Source organism: Schistocerca nitens, chromosome 1, assembly GCF_023898315.1.
Source record: "Schistocerca nitens isolate TAMUIC-IGC-003100 chromosome 1, iqSchNite1.1, whole genome shotgun sequence".
In the NCBI taxonomy this organism is placed as follows: domain Eukaryota; kingdom Metazoa; phylum Arthropoda; class Insecta; order Orthoptera; family Acrididae; genus Schistocerca; species Schistocerca nitens.
Genome location: NC_064614.1, coordinates 997,682,433 through 997,697,922, shown reverse-complemented (window position 1 = coordinate 997,697,922; position 15,490 = coordinate 997,682,433). Strand labels below are relative to the sequence as shown.

Sequence of the window (15,490 nt, the reverse complement as noted above, 5' to 3'; positions counted from 1 at the left end):
ACGATTTAAGCCGTATTTGTTACAACGGTATTTCACGTACACTGTCAATGATTAATCACTTTCAACAGTCATTGTCAGCTATTTGTAAATGAAGATCAGCTCTACGCTGGGCACTGACAGTCTTCCTATCCTCCTAATGCAGCTAATGTGGTCTGTGAGATGACTATGCAACGGCGTGTTTTACGGTTCTTGCCGTTTGGTCTTGCTGCACAAACATCCAACACGAGTATTAGAAAAAGAAGAGAGTCGTGCAGTTGTGAAAGTGCCCTTACGGAGAGTATTTCAACGTCCTGAATCGGTGAAAATCCGCTTTACTCGCTAAATTCGCGGCACAACAGTGACCTTTCCCGAGCAGTACGGCTTCAGATCGGCACAGCATCATCGGCTGCAGCAGCGGTTCTCTTATTGAGGTCGCCGGGACTCTTCACTTCTGCTTGCGCTCGATCTGGTCAATCAATGGCGTTCTGGGTCTCCCGTAGTGGACTGCACAGCATACTCCATTACACGCCGGCTGTGCGTCCCAGTTGAGGATGCTGGTCTTACGATGTAGCGTCTTATAGGGAAATTACACCATAATTACTTTTCCCCAGCTAAATATTTCTGCTGAAGTATCCGTACTTCAGCCCTTGACATGGGTTGTCTGATTGTACCCACGTTGATCACTTCGGAATATCGCGGGTGATTTTCTGAGCAAATGGCTTTTCTGAATGATATGGGTTCGTCAATGTAATCTACCACTATCCAGGTGACTAGCAAACAGCATATCACATTTTGTGCCGCAGAAATTGTCAAAAGTCACTGCATCGTATGGAGTCGCTAAATGAAAGTTGCGGAACAGGCAGATCGTGTATAACATCTTGCATGAGCATGCTTCCATGAGTCTTATACAACTATACTCTACAGGTCACTAAGGTCCGTGGGATTAAGAGTAATTTTCATCACATCATACAGTGATTCGCCTCAATCCGTTCACTTCAGACTACACAACTCACATCTACTCCTGACTCTAGATTATATTCCCAGGATACAATGATTATACGTTGTTTCGGACTGCAGATCCGTGTAGAGGGATATAAGCTAGGGGAGGTTTAAAAGCGAACTTCTGTTCAAAAACTAACAGTTTTGACGTTGGGGCAGGAAAAAACAATGTTCCAATGTCTCATTGTAAATAATTACAGGAGCGTCAGAGCAATACAAAAGGTGCCACTTAGTGCAGAATTACTAGGGCCCATTACACGAGCAGCCCAGCGTTGCAATCCCCCAAATATGGTTCAAATGGCTCCGAGCTCTATGGGACTTTGCATCTGAGGTCATCAGTCCCCTAGAACTTAGAACTACTTAAACCTAACCAACCGAAGGATATCACACACATCCATGCCTGAGGCAGGATTCGAACCTGCGACCGTAGCGGTCGCGCGGTTCCAGACTGAAGCGCCTACTACCGCTCGGCCACAGCGGCCGGCTGCAACCCCCCCCCCCCACTTTATTATACGTACGGATTTGGCACAGCACTTTGCGGTCCAAAACCTCAAAATTACCTGCTATCTGAAGACGTGGAAACAGATACACTGGATGATTTTTTCCCCGTAACTAACTCTAGCGATTGATCGGTGATAGGGTACGGAAAGGTCTAATGAACTTATGCCCGTATATGAGTGGTTCTCATGCTAGAGATCATTTAATCTACCATACATTGTTACAAGACTGCGGTCTAATACGCGCTGCATTATGCAGTCACAGTTACAGTATGCGTTGAAAATGGTTTCCAAGTGTCTCAACGCATGCGTGTATGCGTTCTGTCTCACACATTGGCTTCGGCCAAGCTGCATCCGAACAGTGTCAAAGGCAGCATGAATACGTTGCTCCAGTGTCTCCACATCTGTAATGGGTTCTGCGTACACGACAGTTTTGAGATGGTCCCAAAACCAGAAATCGTACGGGTTGAAATCCGGTGAACGAGCAGGCCATGCAACTGGATCCCCTCGCCCGATCCATCGACCAGCGAAGACACGACAGAGATGCGTCCGGGGATTAACGACGAAGTGGGCTGGAGCACCAAGTGGCATCCATATAGCCCGTCGAATCCAATGGCACTTCTTCCACCAGTGGAGGCACAGTTGCCCGCAAGAAACGCCGATGGTTCCGGCCTGTTAGGTGACGTAGAAGGAAGGCTGGTCCCAAAATACAGTCGCCCATTAACCCGGCCCACACATTACAGCTGCACCGATGCTGGTGATCCGCTGTCACTATCATGGGGGTTCTGCATACTTCCCCACAGATGACATGAAAGTTGAAGACACCACTCCATTGCTGTCAACGACTACTGCCTGAATCCACTTGCTTGTAAGTTACCTTTATTATTCTGTTCTTCGCAGACAAATATTAACTTTTTCTGCTGTAACTAGCACTGTTTTACTGTTTCCGTATTAGCTACTGCTAAGTTTTTAAGATTCCTTACGAAATGTGTGATCTCTTGTAACTTGGGCGGGCGATATAACGAATGCAATGAATAAATAAATAAATACGAAAAATGTCTGGTTAGATGTAAGATGGCCCCTAATTTGCAAGGTTACATAAATCAAATAATCACACCATACGCAACACGATCTTAATTGTGAGGGGCGAAAGATTCGTACAATTTCTTACTTGCTGCTTCAACAACGAGATGGCGCGTTTGTCAAACGTCTTAACAACAAATCCTAAGCAGTTTGTAAGTGTATTCAGGAGACAAGCTGTTTAACATGTTCCTCGCGGGAAACAACTTTTCAGTATGAAGCCGGCCACACGCGTAACTGCAAGCTTGGCTAGTATGCACCTGTAAGCAACACAAACCCCTTTCGGCTCCATACAATCCAAGCACGCTTGTGCAAGTATTAGTCTGCGCTTGGAACACTTTGAGGTCTGATGACTATTTGCTCATTTTGGTCAGTTTTGCTGCTTTAAAGTGGAAAAGTGATGTGTCTTATAAAAACTAGTCAATGAAACCAAAAATTTACTCCCCCATTAAGTAACTATGATTTAAAGATACATCCAGATGATGGATTTAATTATTTTTTGGTTCAATGGAGAAACATTTTAACCTCCCACTATTAGTAATATGCCACTGACCAGAAAGCAGGTCAGTCTTGAAAGAGGCTATTACATCACGCGAAAGACACAACACCATTGATATTCCTCACTTGCTGAAGGGACTATGAAACCTCCAGTACACATCGACACACATCTGAAATACAGGCGTGTTCGTTTATCTAGATGCTCATCTTTCCCTCCCCAGATTAATAAATGTCATTTCTTTCCTCCTGTAGTCGATTATGGGAGATTTCATCTTTTTAATAACGACATTCCTATATGTTGCGTGGTCAACTCCTTTGCTGACTTTCGTATAACGTATGCAAATCCCTCTTAGCCTTACTGCGGTACACTTTTGATTTAATATACATGAATGAAAGGTAGCTTTCGTTTATTCTCTGAAACTCTTCCACCAGTTTGCAAATGATTTTCACATCGTTCCACATACGTGGAGCCGCTTCGAAGATTTTCTCAACAGAGGTTTCCTCGTACAAGCATGCAAATTATCGATGCACACATTGAAGCATCCGTATGTGCTGGTGTGCTTACACAGATTTACATAATTGAAAAATCGATCAAACCTCAAGCAGCTTTAACAGCCAGAATGTTTGCGCGAAATTACATCTATAAATGCTACGCAAGCAACAGAAGTACACCGCAGAGGGTACTTGGCATCGTAGAACATGCAAAGGCGACTACACAACTGTATCCTTGTCAAGCACATGCAGAGCCATGCTTGCCCATGCATGCTTGAGCAAGCATTACTCAGTGATTTAATTTTGAACTTCTCCTGTTAAATTACATTCCTTTACAAAGGTTGCACTGTAATGAAGGATAAATCAAAGAACACAATATTAGACGGAAAAAAGAAGAAAAACGTCAATGCTTTGAGAGAGGTTCAGTAACGTATCTACCGCGAATTATTAATACTGGAATAATATTGTCTCTGTAACCACTCTACTCCACATAATATAACGTTTCCTTTTGTTTCTTTCTTAACACAAGCGAAAGGACTGCCAAAGCCAACGCATCGGCGCCTGACACCCGAACCTCCAGACACATCGGTACCAAAGTTGTATAAAGATAGAGTATCAACCAAAACATCGATTTAGTGCTGCTGCGTGTTGTCCAGTGGAACACGCGTAAACGGTAATTAAAAGTAAACTCAGAACTACGGAGCACGTGAAAAGCATATCTGTGAGTGTTTTGAAAATCTTGTGTGGTGAGTTTGTATAACGTGAGTTCGTTGTACCATTATGTGGGAGAATCTTCGCTGACATGTAGAAAGACTTTTCGGAGTTTGTAGCAACGTTCTTTTGACAGTCTGCTTTCGCTTCGTTAGTTGAAAGCAGCAACCTATAGAGTATATTTGTGTAGATGGGAGTGGTGTACGGTCGTACATATACGACACAATACCGCACACACCTCTACAAATGTACACTACAGGTATCTACTTTCAACTGACGAAGCGAAAGCACACTGCCAAAGAAACATTGCTACGAACTCCGAAAAGTACTTCTACATGACAGGAAAATGTTCTCCCATATAACAATTTGAAGCGTAATCACTTAAAGAAATTGTCTTCCACGGGGTTTGTATGCGGGACCTTTGGAACAACGACCTAACGCTCTATCAACTCACCCACTAGAGATCTACAAAACAATCACCCACAGATACGGTTTTCCTGCGCTCCGGAGTTCTGGTGTTACTTCTAATTGTAGTTTATGCATATTCTACTAGACGACAGTATACAGCACGGACTAAATCGGTGTTTTTGTTGATACTATCGATATACAACGTTTAGTACCGATCTGAGGGTCTGCCATCTGGACGTGAGCTGCACTGTTTCTGTAAACAAACTGATGCATGTACAAGTATTCTTCAACTGTATGATGCCCGAGGAATTTGTGCAAGCCATCTTGCACAAGCGTTCGCCTAATATTGGAACTAAGTAAGTAATTTGTGTCACTCTTCAAGTCTGCCACCTCAGGAATCCCGCGAATCAAACCTGTGTCCATTCGTCCCGCTGTTTCCTAAGTAAGTTCAACATCCCTAGTATTCTTGTTAGGTATTGGCAATATTCTAGTACGGGACGCATGAATTATTTGTAAGCAGCCTCCTCAGAGTAAGTGCATTTTCCCGCATCCTAAAAGAACAGAAATCTGCCACCTACATTACCTACGATTGGGCCTATGTCAATTTCATATCCAAAAGAACTGTTACACCCAGGAATTTATGAGCTGACTGAAATCCCCGATATTGTAGGCGTATGATACTAGGCTTTTTCGTTTTGTGAAGTGCACAATATTACATTCGTGTACATTTAAAGCAAGCGCAACCCTCTGCGTCAGTTCGGTACCTTATCAAAATCTGAACATCTGTGCGGCTTCTCTCAGTCAGTTACTATTAATATCGTCTCCCAGGTCGTTAACATACAAGAACAAGGGCCCTAACACACTTTCCTGGGGCAGTGTCGTTGCTAGGTGTTTTGCGCCCGAGGCAAGAATTGAAAAATGACGCCCTCTCTTTCACTACCATAGGTCTCCCTGATATCAGCCCCCCCCCTCCCCCCACCAGCACCAGCACCACCACCACCACGTTTAAAACTGATTGAGGACAAGAAATGTCCTCAATTTTTGAAGTTTTCAAAAATAATTGAAACAGGAGAATGTGCTGAATATTTTAAACTATAACTGAATATCCAGTGCAACTAAATTTGGCATGAATAATGTCACGGCGTGAAGAGGAACTAATAAAGGTATGAAACTTATGACGCGAACGAATTTTTCCTTTAGTTTTGAAATTACTCTATACTACGTCATTCAGTTTCTATTTTAACTGAAATAGTTTTAGAATAACGAATAATTCTGATCTTTTTCAGCAAACACTTTCGTCAAAATAAGTGAAGACTTACTATGTAACTGTTCCGTATGGTTTTGAAAACAGCTAGGTGTTGTAATTTTTCCCCTAGCATTTTTTTCTCCTTATTTGTTCAATTTTTTGGCTGTTATTTGAAATTAATTTTTCCGCCCTTGGCCACCCCTAAAATTTTGCCGCTCTAGGCGGCCCCCTAATCTTGTATAATGGTAGAAACGGCCCTGCCCTGGCGTACATCTGAGTCGGTGACTTTTAATCCAGGGTATGTTGCCTCCTCTGCCAACAAATCCTCAATCCTGTCACAAATTTTGCTTGATGCACCATATAATCTCTTTTTTATTAATGAACGATGTGGTAACATACACAGAGCTTCTAGGAAGTCAGAAAATACTGCATGCACTACGTAACCTTGATCCATGACAAGATGGCCGTTATCCTACTGATGTTGAAGTACGCTTGTATGATGTGCGTTATCACGCTTGCTTGTCAAGCTTGCAGTTACGTGTGCGATCAGCTTGACACTTAAGACCTGCGATTGGGAGGGGATGCGGGGTGCGACCGCGCTAGCCAGCAGCGACGCCAAAGCATGTGGCGAGCAGCGGACAGCTAGGCGTGGCGTGGCTCACCAGGTCTGCCTGCCGTCCCCCACCGCTACGGTGTTTGATGATTCACGCCACAGCAGGCAGGCAAGCAAGCAAGCGGGCGAGCGGCCTGGCGAAAGTGGTTGTGCTCCGCCGTCTCCCATACGACTGCTGGAAGCGAGAAACTGCTCTGCTCTCTCTCGGGTCGTTCGTTACCTGTTGTCCACTTATTCGTCAGCACACACGCTTACATCGCTACCTAAATGACGAAAAAGCAGACTGTGTTCTCGTACATGGCGTAGGTCAAAACACTTTGGTTTATTACGTTAAAAAAAATCAGATTCGTGTTGTGACTGACAGGTTATCTTTAGTAAAATGAAAATACGCAACGTAGCAGGCTGTTCCTTTGTTAAAACCAACAACGGTCCTAGAGGACGCACAGACATGGAAACAGGAATAGAAGTAGGCAACCACCCGCCGAATGTACACTACGTAAAATCATGGGAAAAAGTCCAGAATTGAGATTTTCACTCTGCAGCGGAGTGTGCGTTGATACGAAACTTCCTGGCAGATTAAAACTGTGTGCCGGACATTTACCTTTTGGGGTAAGTGCTCTACCATTTTTTAAAATCTCATTTTGTTCGTTTTCGTTCGTTGTATCTGCTCGGGGCGGACGTCGCAAGACACTCGTTTCAGTTCGTCCTTGATCCATTAACTCAGTTGTTTAATTACAGAGGGCAGCACCCTCTGACCGAGCACGCTGAGTTACCATGACGGCAACCATCTGAGATACCCCAGCACGACTCACGCCCCGTCCTCACAGCTTTACTTCTGCCAGTAGAGCAAGGCAAAGGTCCCGAGTTCGAGTCTGGTCCGGCACACAGTTTTAATCTGCCAGGAAGCTTCATAGGAAAAATTATTCATACACCGTGCTTTGAACGTGTTCCAGATCCAGCTCAGTATTTGTTCATCTCCACACCAAAAGCCCCCATTCATGTTTTTGTTAAATTTATTTTCATCTGTGAACCTTGTCCCAGAAATTTATATTTTTGCTTATACGCTCTCGAGCAAATGCAAGTTTCAATTTTTCTTGTTCTCGCTGATGGATGGTTTCCTTCTAGGCACCCTTGCTCCATAACCCATACTATTAATATATAGCCGGCCGAAGTGGCCGTGCGGTTAAAGGCGCTGCAGTCTGGAACCGCAAGACCGCTACGGTCGCAGGTTCGAATCCTGCCTCGGGCATGGATGTTTGTGATGTCCTTAGGTTAGTTAGGTTTAACTAGTTCTAAGTTCTAGGGGACTAATGACCTCAGCAGTTGAGTCCCATAGTGCTCAGAGCCATTTGAACCATTAATATATAGCGAGCGGCCCGTTGTGAGATTTCCTTCATGAACTGATAATTAACATGTGCAAACAATGCAGAAGCTGTCAATTTAGAATCTTTTTGACCATCCTTTTATTAACATATTTCTTTTTCTTTGCGTCAGCTTCTCTGGTAAACCAATTCTTTCGATACTAAGGGTATTTCTTTCTGTTAATCTCGCGATTTCAGAAAATTATTTTCCCTTTTCGTATTGGGAGACAATTTGCCTTTCCTCTGCAGTTTTTTCCTTCTCTTTGCGGCCTGTTTTGCTGTAGCACGGCATTCACCACATTTTTACTGTTCGCAGCAGTAAGCTACCCAAGCCACTGGTACAACTGTTATTCTCCATATAATATGGTACTTTTAAAAACAATGTACCGACATAAGAACTGATTAAATGCGAGAGTTTGAAATGACTACTTTCACGAAGTTGTTGAGGCTTTCTTTGTTGATGTATTGCCTGTTTTCTGCCTCTGAATCTTTCGCTGATGTTTAACAATTTTCCTGACAATTTTAGTACTGAATCTACGTTAGTTTTGTTAACAGAAGATACGATCAGTCACAGTATATAGAAGGCGCACCCTGAAGTTCTCGCAGCAAATTAATAATGAACAGACTCAACTTCGCTGTAACGCAATGCCATCTCTGATTAAATACTGAAGTACCGTAAATGTTTCTCTGCTTCTGAGGCAACTACACATAGCATGAGTCGTTACAGGCTATTTTTCTTCTATTTTTGTGAACTGCACCAATTTAATACGCCGAAGCAATGCAGCGTTACGCCATGTTTCTAACGGTAAAATCGTTAGTTTAGACCAGTATTAGTGCCGTTATTTGTGTGTTTCGCGGAGCAGTGTTGCCAGCGCACACTGAGGTATGGTGAGAATGCAAAATGTGCAACAACATTTGCTCTTAAGTGATCCAACAGGCAGACTGCATTTTTCGTAGCAAAAAGTTGAAGAAACTATGCTAAAATCCTACTAGGAATGCAACGTACTTGAAAGAGTTGTCGAACGTACTTTAAAGAGTCTTGATCCTAGAAATTTAAAAGATATTTGCCATAATGAAAATAATTTTGTGGCTCATGTTGTACAGGCGAAATATTTGAACTTTTCACTAACTTGAGCCGAGTTATTTCTCTTATCAAATTTGTCTGTTTCAGAAACACTATGGAGCTAAACTACAATCTTTGTTAAAAAAAAAAAAAAAGAATGTGGAAGCTATAGTGGTGACAGTGGCGGCATTTTAGGAGAATCTGATTACCCGAAGTACTGTACGGACAGTCCAACTTGACATTCCGCGCGAGGGATGCTGAAAGCGGTTGAAATAGGCAGAATCCATTCCGCCAGCCCCATCGACCCCTGCGTAGTGTGGTAAGTTCGATTGTGCGTATAACAACTTTAGCTTTAAGGAATAGCTAATTTAGTAACGGAGACGTGTGTGGGAGGGTAAAGTACTACTAAATGATGCGAAAAACATTCTCCCTAATTTAAAGTTCAAATAAAAAACAGATGGATCAAAATAAAGACTATTAACATGAATTTTATCTCTATGGGGTGGTGAGTATTGTTTAAATGTGATGGCGAGTTAAAAAAGAGGAAGGCCACACAGTGTTCAAACTGAAGAATACATTAATACTGTAAGACGTCAGTTACAGCAGCCTCCAAAGATAAGTGCCCGAAAACACGCTAGAGCTCTTCAGTTATCCGATCGAAGTGTGCGTCGAATTTTGCAACGCGACTTGCTCTTTCATCCGTACAAGATACTGTTCAACAACTGCTTGAACGCGATGACAATCGTGTGAGCTCATGTGCGAACATACTTAAAACTGTGCCTGAGGGTGCTCTTGTCCTTTGCACTGATTCACAATTTCATTTATGAAGCAACAATCCTCAAAATTTCCGATGCTGGAGTGGACAGAACCATCGTAAACTTCATGATAAACCACTAGAGTGACCGTGTTACTGTATCGTTTACGGTTAGAGGAGTTGGGATAACTGGTCCTTACTTCCTTGAAGAGGATGACGCTACTGTGAAAGTAAGCTGTCAATGATACACTGACATGACCACTTTTTGCACCAAGATTCAACGCGCTGGACAGAGTCTCCTCTCACAGCTCAGTTTCTGCATCTACATCACGGTGTGTGGCGGAGAGTACGTCTAGTACCACTAACTGATAACACTTCCCCCCTCCCACTCTTCCCTTTAGGGCGCGTGGAAAGAATGGTTGTCGGTAAGCCTATATATTGGCTCTTTAAGTTCTCGAAGTTTCTCGTCGTGGTCATTTCGCGAGATGTATGCTCGACTCTCCCTGAAAGGTGCTCTGTCGAAGTTTCGATGGTAAAACTCTGATGTACAGCGTCTCTAGTGTAACGACTGCCAATGCAGTTGGTTGACCATCTGCGTAACGCTCTCGCGCCGACTTTACGGCCCCTGACAAAATACACCGCTCTTCGTTCGATCTTCTCTACCCCTTCTATCGGTACTACCTGGTAAAAATCCCACATCGTTTAACAATACACAAGAATCGCTCGTACAAACACTATATAAGCCACTTCCTTCGTGGAAGAGATACATTCCCTGTAAATTCTTCCGATGAATCTCAGTTTTCCCAACATTTGTTTTATGTAGTCATTCCACTTAAAGTCTCTCTGGATAGTTACTCCTTGATTTTTTACGGTAGGTACCGTTTCCAGTAGTTTCTCATCAATAGTGCAGTTCTACCGTACTTACTATCTTTTCCTATGTACGCACAATATTTTCGCTCAGTGTCAACTGATGAGAGCCTGTACCATCCAACAATCGTCCGAAGGTCATTCTGAAAATCTGTAGTCTTCTGGCGTTGCTACTTTGCTATAGACAAGTACATCATCTGCGAACAGTCTTAAAAAGCAATCTACGATTTCCATTAGAATATTTATATACATTGCAAACAATATCGGCCCTGTCACACGTGCTTACGGTACGCCGGAAATTACTGTTACATCTGTCCATTTTGTTCCTTCGAGAGCCACGAGCTGTTTCTCTCAAGCGCTGGGACAGATCTTTCCCGACGCCTAATTTCTTCATGTGGCGACATCCCCTGACCAACACCATCACCGGGGCCTTACAACCAGCCTTTTTTCTTTCCTTTGAAGTCATCTGAGGTGTTCAATCATTGGCCGAGCACTTTGCCAGCCATAAAAAATGCAATACACGAGAAGATTTTACTTATTGCTCAAGAAATGCTTGTTAGAGTGGTGCAGAGTTTCCGAAGTCTGCTTTCAACAACGCACTTTAAGTGGTGGGCACCACGTGAATGACATTAAAAAATGAAAAACTCCCACTGTACTAATTAATAGAGTTTCTTTATTTTGATCCAGTTTTTATTTGAACTTTGCTGTACTACAGCGGCACTTCAGTCAAGACGACGAAGATCCTTATCGACCATCATGTGTTGCAAACCCAAAACGATAGCTGGGACGTGGACAGTATCATGGCAGTCGGCCAAAAATTGTTCAAATGGCTCTGAGTACTATGGGACTTAACATCTGAAGTCATCAGTCCCCTGGACTTAGAACTACGTAACTAACCTAATGGCATCACAAACATCCATGCCCGAGGCAGGATTCGAGCCTGCGACCGTAGCGGTCGCGCGGTTCCAGACTGAAGCGCCTAGAACCGCTCGGCCACTGCGGCCGGCGCAGTCGGCCACGACCGTAAGAAAACAATGACTCAGACTGCCCGTGGAAAGAGGAGCAGTGCGGGGGAATAAACGCCGCCGTCTCGGACTGCCACCCTAACCCACGGAAGCAGAACTGACAAAGCTCATAGTAATAGCTGATTCTTTTTCTTGTGATTGGAGTCGCATTCGAATCACTTTATGCATCACGATTAGTCTTCACTCATTTCAAAATAAGGAAAAAACAACGCAAAACAAACTCGAATACACAACGCATTTGGTAGTGGCCACAGTGCAATTGTTTACTGCAGTTATGTATCAGGAGGCATGACACTGAACTGCACCTGGAAACCTAATTCGAAACATCTATAGAGCGAGGTGGTGCAGTGTTTAGCACACTGGACTCATTCGGACGGAAGACTGTTCAATACCGCGTCCGGCCATCCTGATTTAGGTTTTCCGTGATTTCCCTAGATCACTTCAGGCAAATACCTGGATAGTTCCTTTGAAAGGGCACGGCCGGTTTCTTTCCCCATCCTTTCCTAATCCGAGCTTGTGCTGCGTCTCTAACGACCTCGTTGTTGACGGGACGTTAAAACAATCTACTCCACGAAACACCTGAGTGTCGAGGACCGTTAAACTGATCACGTATCTACATTACAGTAATTCACTGGTTGTCAACGAAGAATTACAATAAAGTGCCGTGACTGATGCATCTTCCTTTACTCTCAGTTCTCTTTTTCGGGTTCGGCAGAATAGACTGCGCTGGAACGTGAGTTTTCTGCGCTCCCTACTTGCAAACGTGCACTCTCCCCGCCGCAGTAGAGGAAATGGCTGCGCGCCTGCAAGGTGGCTGGATGGCTGCGCTCGAGCCGGCTGTACGATCCCCCTGGAGGCCAGGTGTTGCCTCCGACCCCGGCAGCAGCCTGCCAGACCTGGGAACTGGGTCCCATTGTCAGACCCTACCCGGTTGCGCGCAGCTCCGCCACTATAAAATAACGCGTTGCCAAACGCGAACACTGCCTGCGGGAACCTGCCCGCAGCAACCACAGTCTGAAACTTCGCAACAGACGGCTGGAAAAGAAGCTCCATTTTGCAACGTCGTACTAATTGTACCGGTAATCTGTACCCAGCATTTCTCAAGAGCAAAAGAAAAGACGAGTGTTGCAGCAGATGGGCAGTGTTCGTTGTTCAACTGAACAACGAATCGAGAAGTAAATATGGCAAATAGGCGACTGACGCAGCGATAACTTACAATAGACGTAAAAAGTCTGAAGTGCGAGGGCAAACAGTTAAGCTGACAAGTTTACATTATCGTCTGGAACGATTTATTGGAAAGACTGACTCATCTCACAGACCCATGCCGATAAAGTGACGCAATCCTATTACGGGCAACTACTTAACTTTAACTTCGTTCGACGCAACAGACCACAATATAGAAAGTTACAACTTAAATCAGGAAAATGAGAAATCTTGCTTCGCCTGACAACATATTGCCTCATGTGTAACAATGTTGTTTCCAGCATCTTTCTAGTTTCGAGGAATCAAATTGTAATTGGTTTCGACAAATGGGGAAATGAAATTAGTCTTTTCAAAGAAACGATCCCAGAATTCCGCAAAAATTATAATACGAAACAATGGAAAAACCATTACGGAAATCGCTCGATTACAGTAACACGAGGGATCAGCTAAGAACTCAGTGCAAACTACAATAGCAAGGACTTATGTCAAGGACTGTCATGGCGTCGCCGTCACCACCTTTCCATGTAGCAGGAAGTTTGAATCCAACGGAAACCTTTTTTTATTCCGTCAGGAATTGTCGATCCTTCAAGGGCTTTTTAAAGGATCGAAAGCATGATAACCGCATGGGGAGAGACCATGGCTATAGGGCGGGTGCTCGAGCGTCACTTGAGTAGGCGCAACTTCTGCTATATGGGAACCTGCGTTATGAAGCAGCAGCGCCTCTTGTCTTGGACCATTCAAAACCGGTGGTTTTCGACAGACATGCTGCCCCACACAGATTCTTGATCTACGACGGACGTGTACTGGTGTTTGTCCTTCAGCAGCCAAGGAAAGAACAACGCTAGTTGATCCTGTTTGGACGCACCATGTAATAACGTCTTCTCGGTCCACATTTACGCTCTTACCACACTAATCCCTTGCCGGTCTGTCAGTGCTTATATACATGCATCGGGCCGCGCTACGTTGCATATACACTGCAGAAACACCATCAAACTTTCACTTCGTTATGTGGAATGATTCTATTGCTTGAAACTGTAAACGGACAGGGTGTCCGATTTGCTAGTTTCCTCTTTCACCAGCATTGTCACTACAACCAAGAACTGCCAGCACGTTAGGCGTGCGTGGACTTTTCACACATTATGCTGTCAAATACGACCTTTTTTTAAAGATAGTGCTACGCCCTAGCTTTTATAGAAAGAAAGCTATGATAAAAGCACCCCTGTACACCGGCAAATATTATACAAAAGATCTGACAAACTTGTATTACAATGGCTTAAGGCCTTAGGGAAACGAATTTCGAACATGTACAGCAAACAACAGCTGACGGTAATTCATCGAGTGTCTGTTGCTAAAATCTTTTGTAGCTGTCCAACTACACGCAGCAACGGGAACACGCAATCTGCCACACCAATCTCGTTACCTTAGTGATTAGTGGAACCATAGCAACCAAGACACGTCCCCAGCTGGACGAAGACGGCACTCTGTCTATAATGGGTACTAGGCAATTTTATTTTTCGCCTATAATTCTAAAGTACGAATCTGAGTCGTGCTCAGAAGATCTTTGGCTTCATCATCAATTAGAAACGAGATTTTTTTTCGTTGTTGCTTCGCTTCTCCACCCCCGTATCTCGCTATGACGGTCATGAACCATTTACGGCCCGTGACCAGCGTCACTAAACTGTACCTAATGATTACAAGTTCAACGGCAAAATTGGTTGAGAGGCCCACGGGAATTGTAGCCGAAAGACGTTAATATAATAGCAATGCTTGCGGTGTCCACACTAAATAGCTTGTATGCTGTGACAAAATTTCGTGTTACTATTTCAGCCACATCGGAATACCGTGATATTAGAAAAACATTTACATAAATTTGTTACCGTGTTAGCTTGAGATCTGAATAAACTGAATCTAATTTAGTTTATAAGACTACTTAAAACTCGCTTCGTTTCGATTCACTTTCACACCTACGAAACGAAGTCTGAAGCTAGGGCGTCGATGTGTAAGTACACTACACATTAAGAATTTATAATGGATTTCATACAGCTTGAGCGACATTTCGTGCAGCTGTCATATATATATTAGCATTTGAAACATATATATGGACAGATAACGCACCGTACGTTTGCGACAATAACATTGCCACCGTTTCTAGCACTTCTACACAAGACACCGCGCCTTCAAGGCGGAGCCGTTGACACGCTCTACAGTAGATTCAAACTTCCTGCTCACGCATGGTAATCATTTTAAGAAATCTTCGTATTATTTACACAAACTGGAAAAGAACAAGTATGTTCACTCTACAGCGCAATCGTTTGAATACTGACCAGCAGATCCGGTTCCTGACCATCTTCCTGTACACTCCTGATCAGACGGTAGCTTCCGAAACTCGCTCTACACAGAACCTCCCGCCACGACGGCACTGCCACAACTGAAACCACAGAGCAGGCCCCTGGCTGCTGGCTGCTGGCAGCTAAGGCCGCCACGGCCATCGCGCATGCGCAGTGCGCGCGCAACAATAGCGTGCTGCGTCTTGTGCCGGCTCGTACTTGATACTGTTGAGGCAAAACTGGCGTGCATCACAAAGAGATTGACAGACGTTATCTGTGACTGTCTAGAAGATGTGGTGTAAAGTACATCACTTCGAATATTTCATTTATTTTTAATCAAAGACAAAAGATTTAGAATAAATGCAGA

The 15,490-nt window shown here is 43.9% G+C and overlaps 1 protein-coding gene across 1 annotated transcript in view; it reads right to left on the bottom strand.

The window, feature by feature from the left end:
• The window catches only part of LOC126195354 (CDC42 small effector protein homolog), a 162,328-nt gene extending 147,071 nt beyond the window's left edge, over window positions 1–15,257 (bottom strand). The window contains exon 1 of the mRNA XM_049933936.1: window positions 15,121–15,257. The gene's annotated coding sequence lies outside the window, so the exon portion shown is untranslated. The remainder of the gene's footprint in view (window positions 1–15,120) is intronic.
• Between the last annotated feature and the right edge of the window lie 233 nt (window positions 15,258–15,490).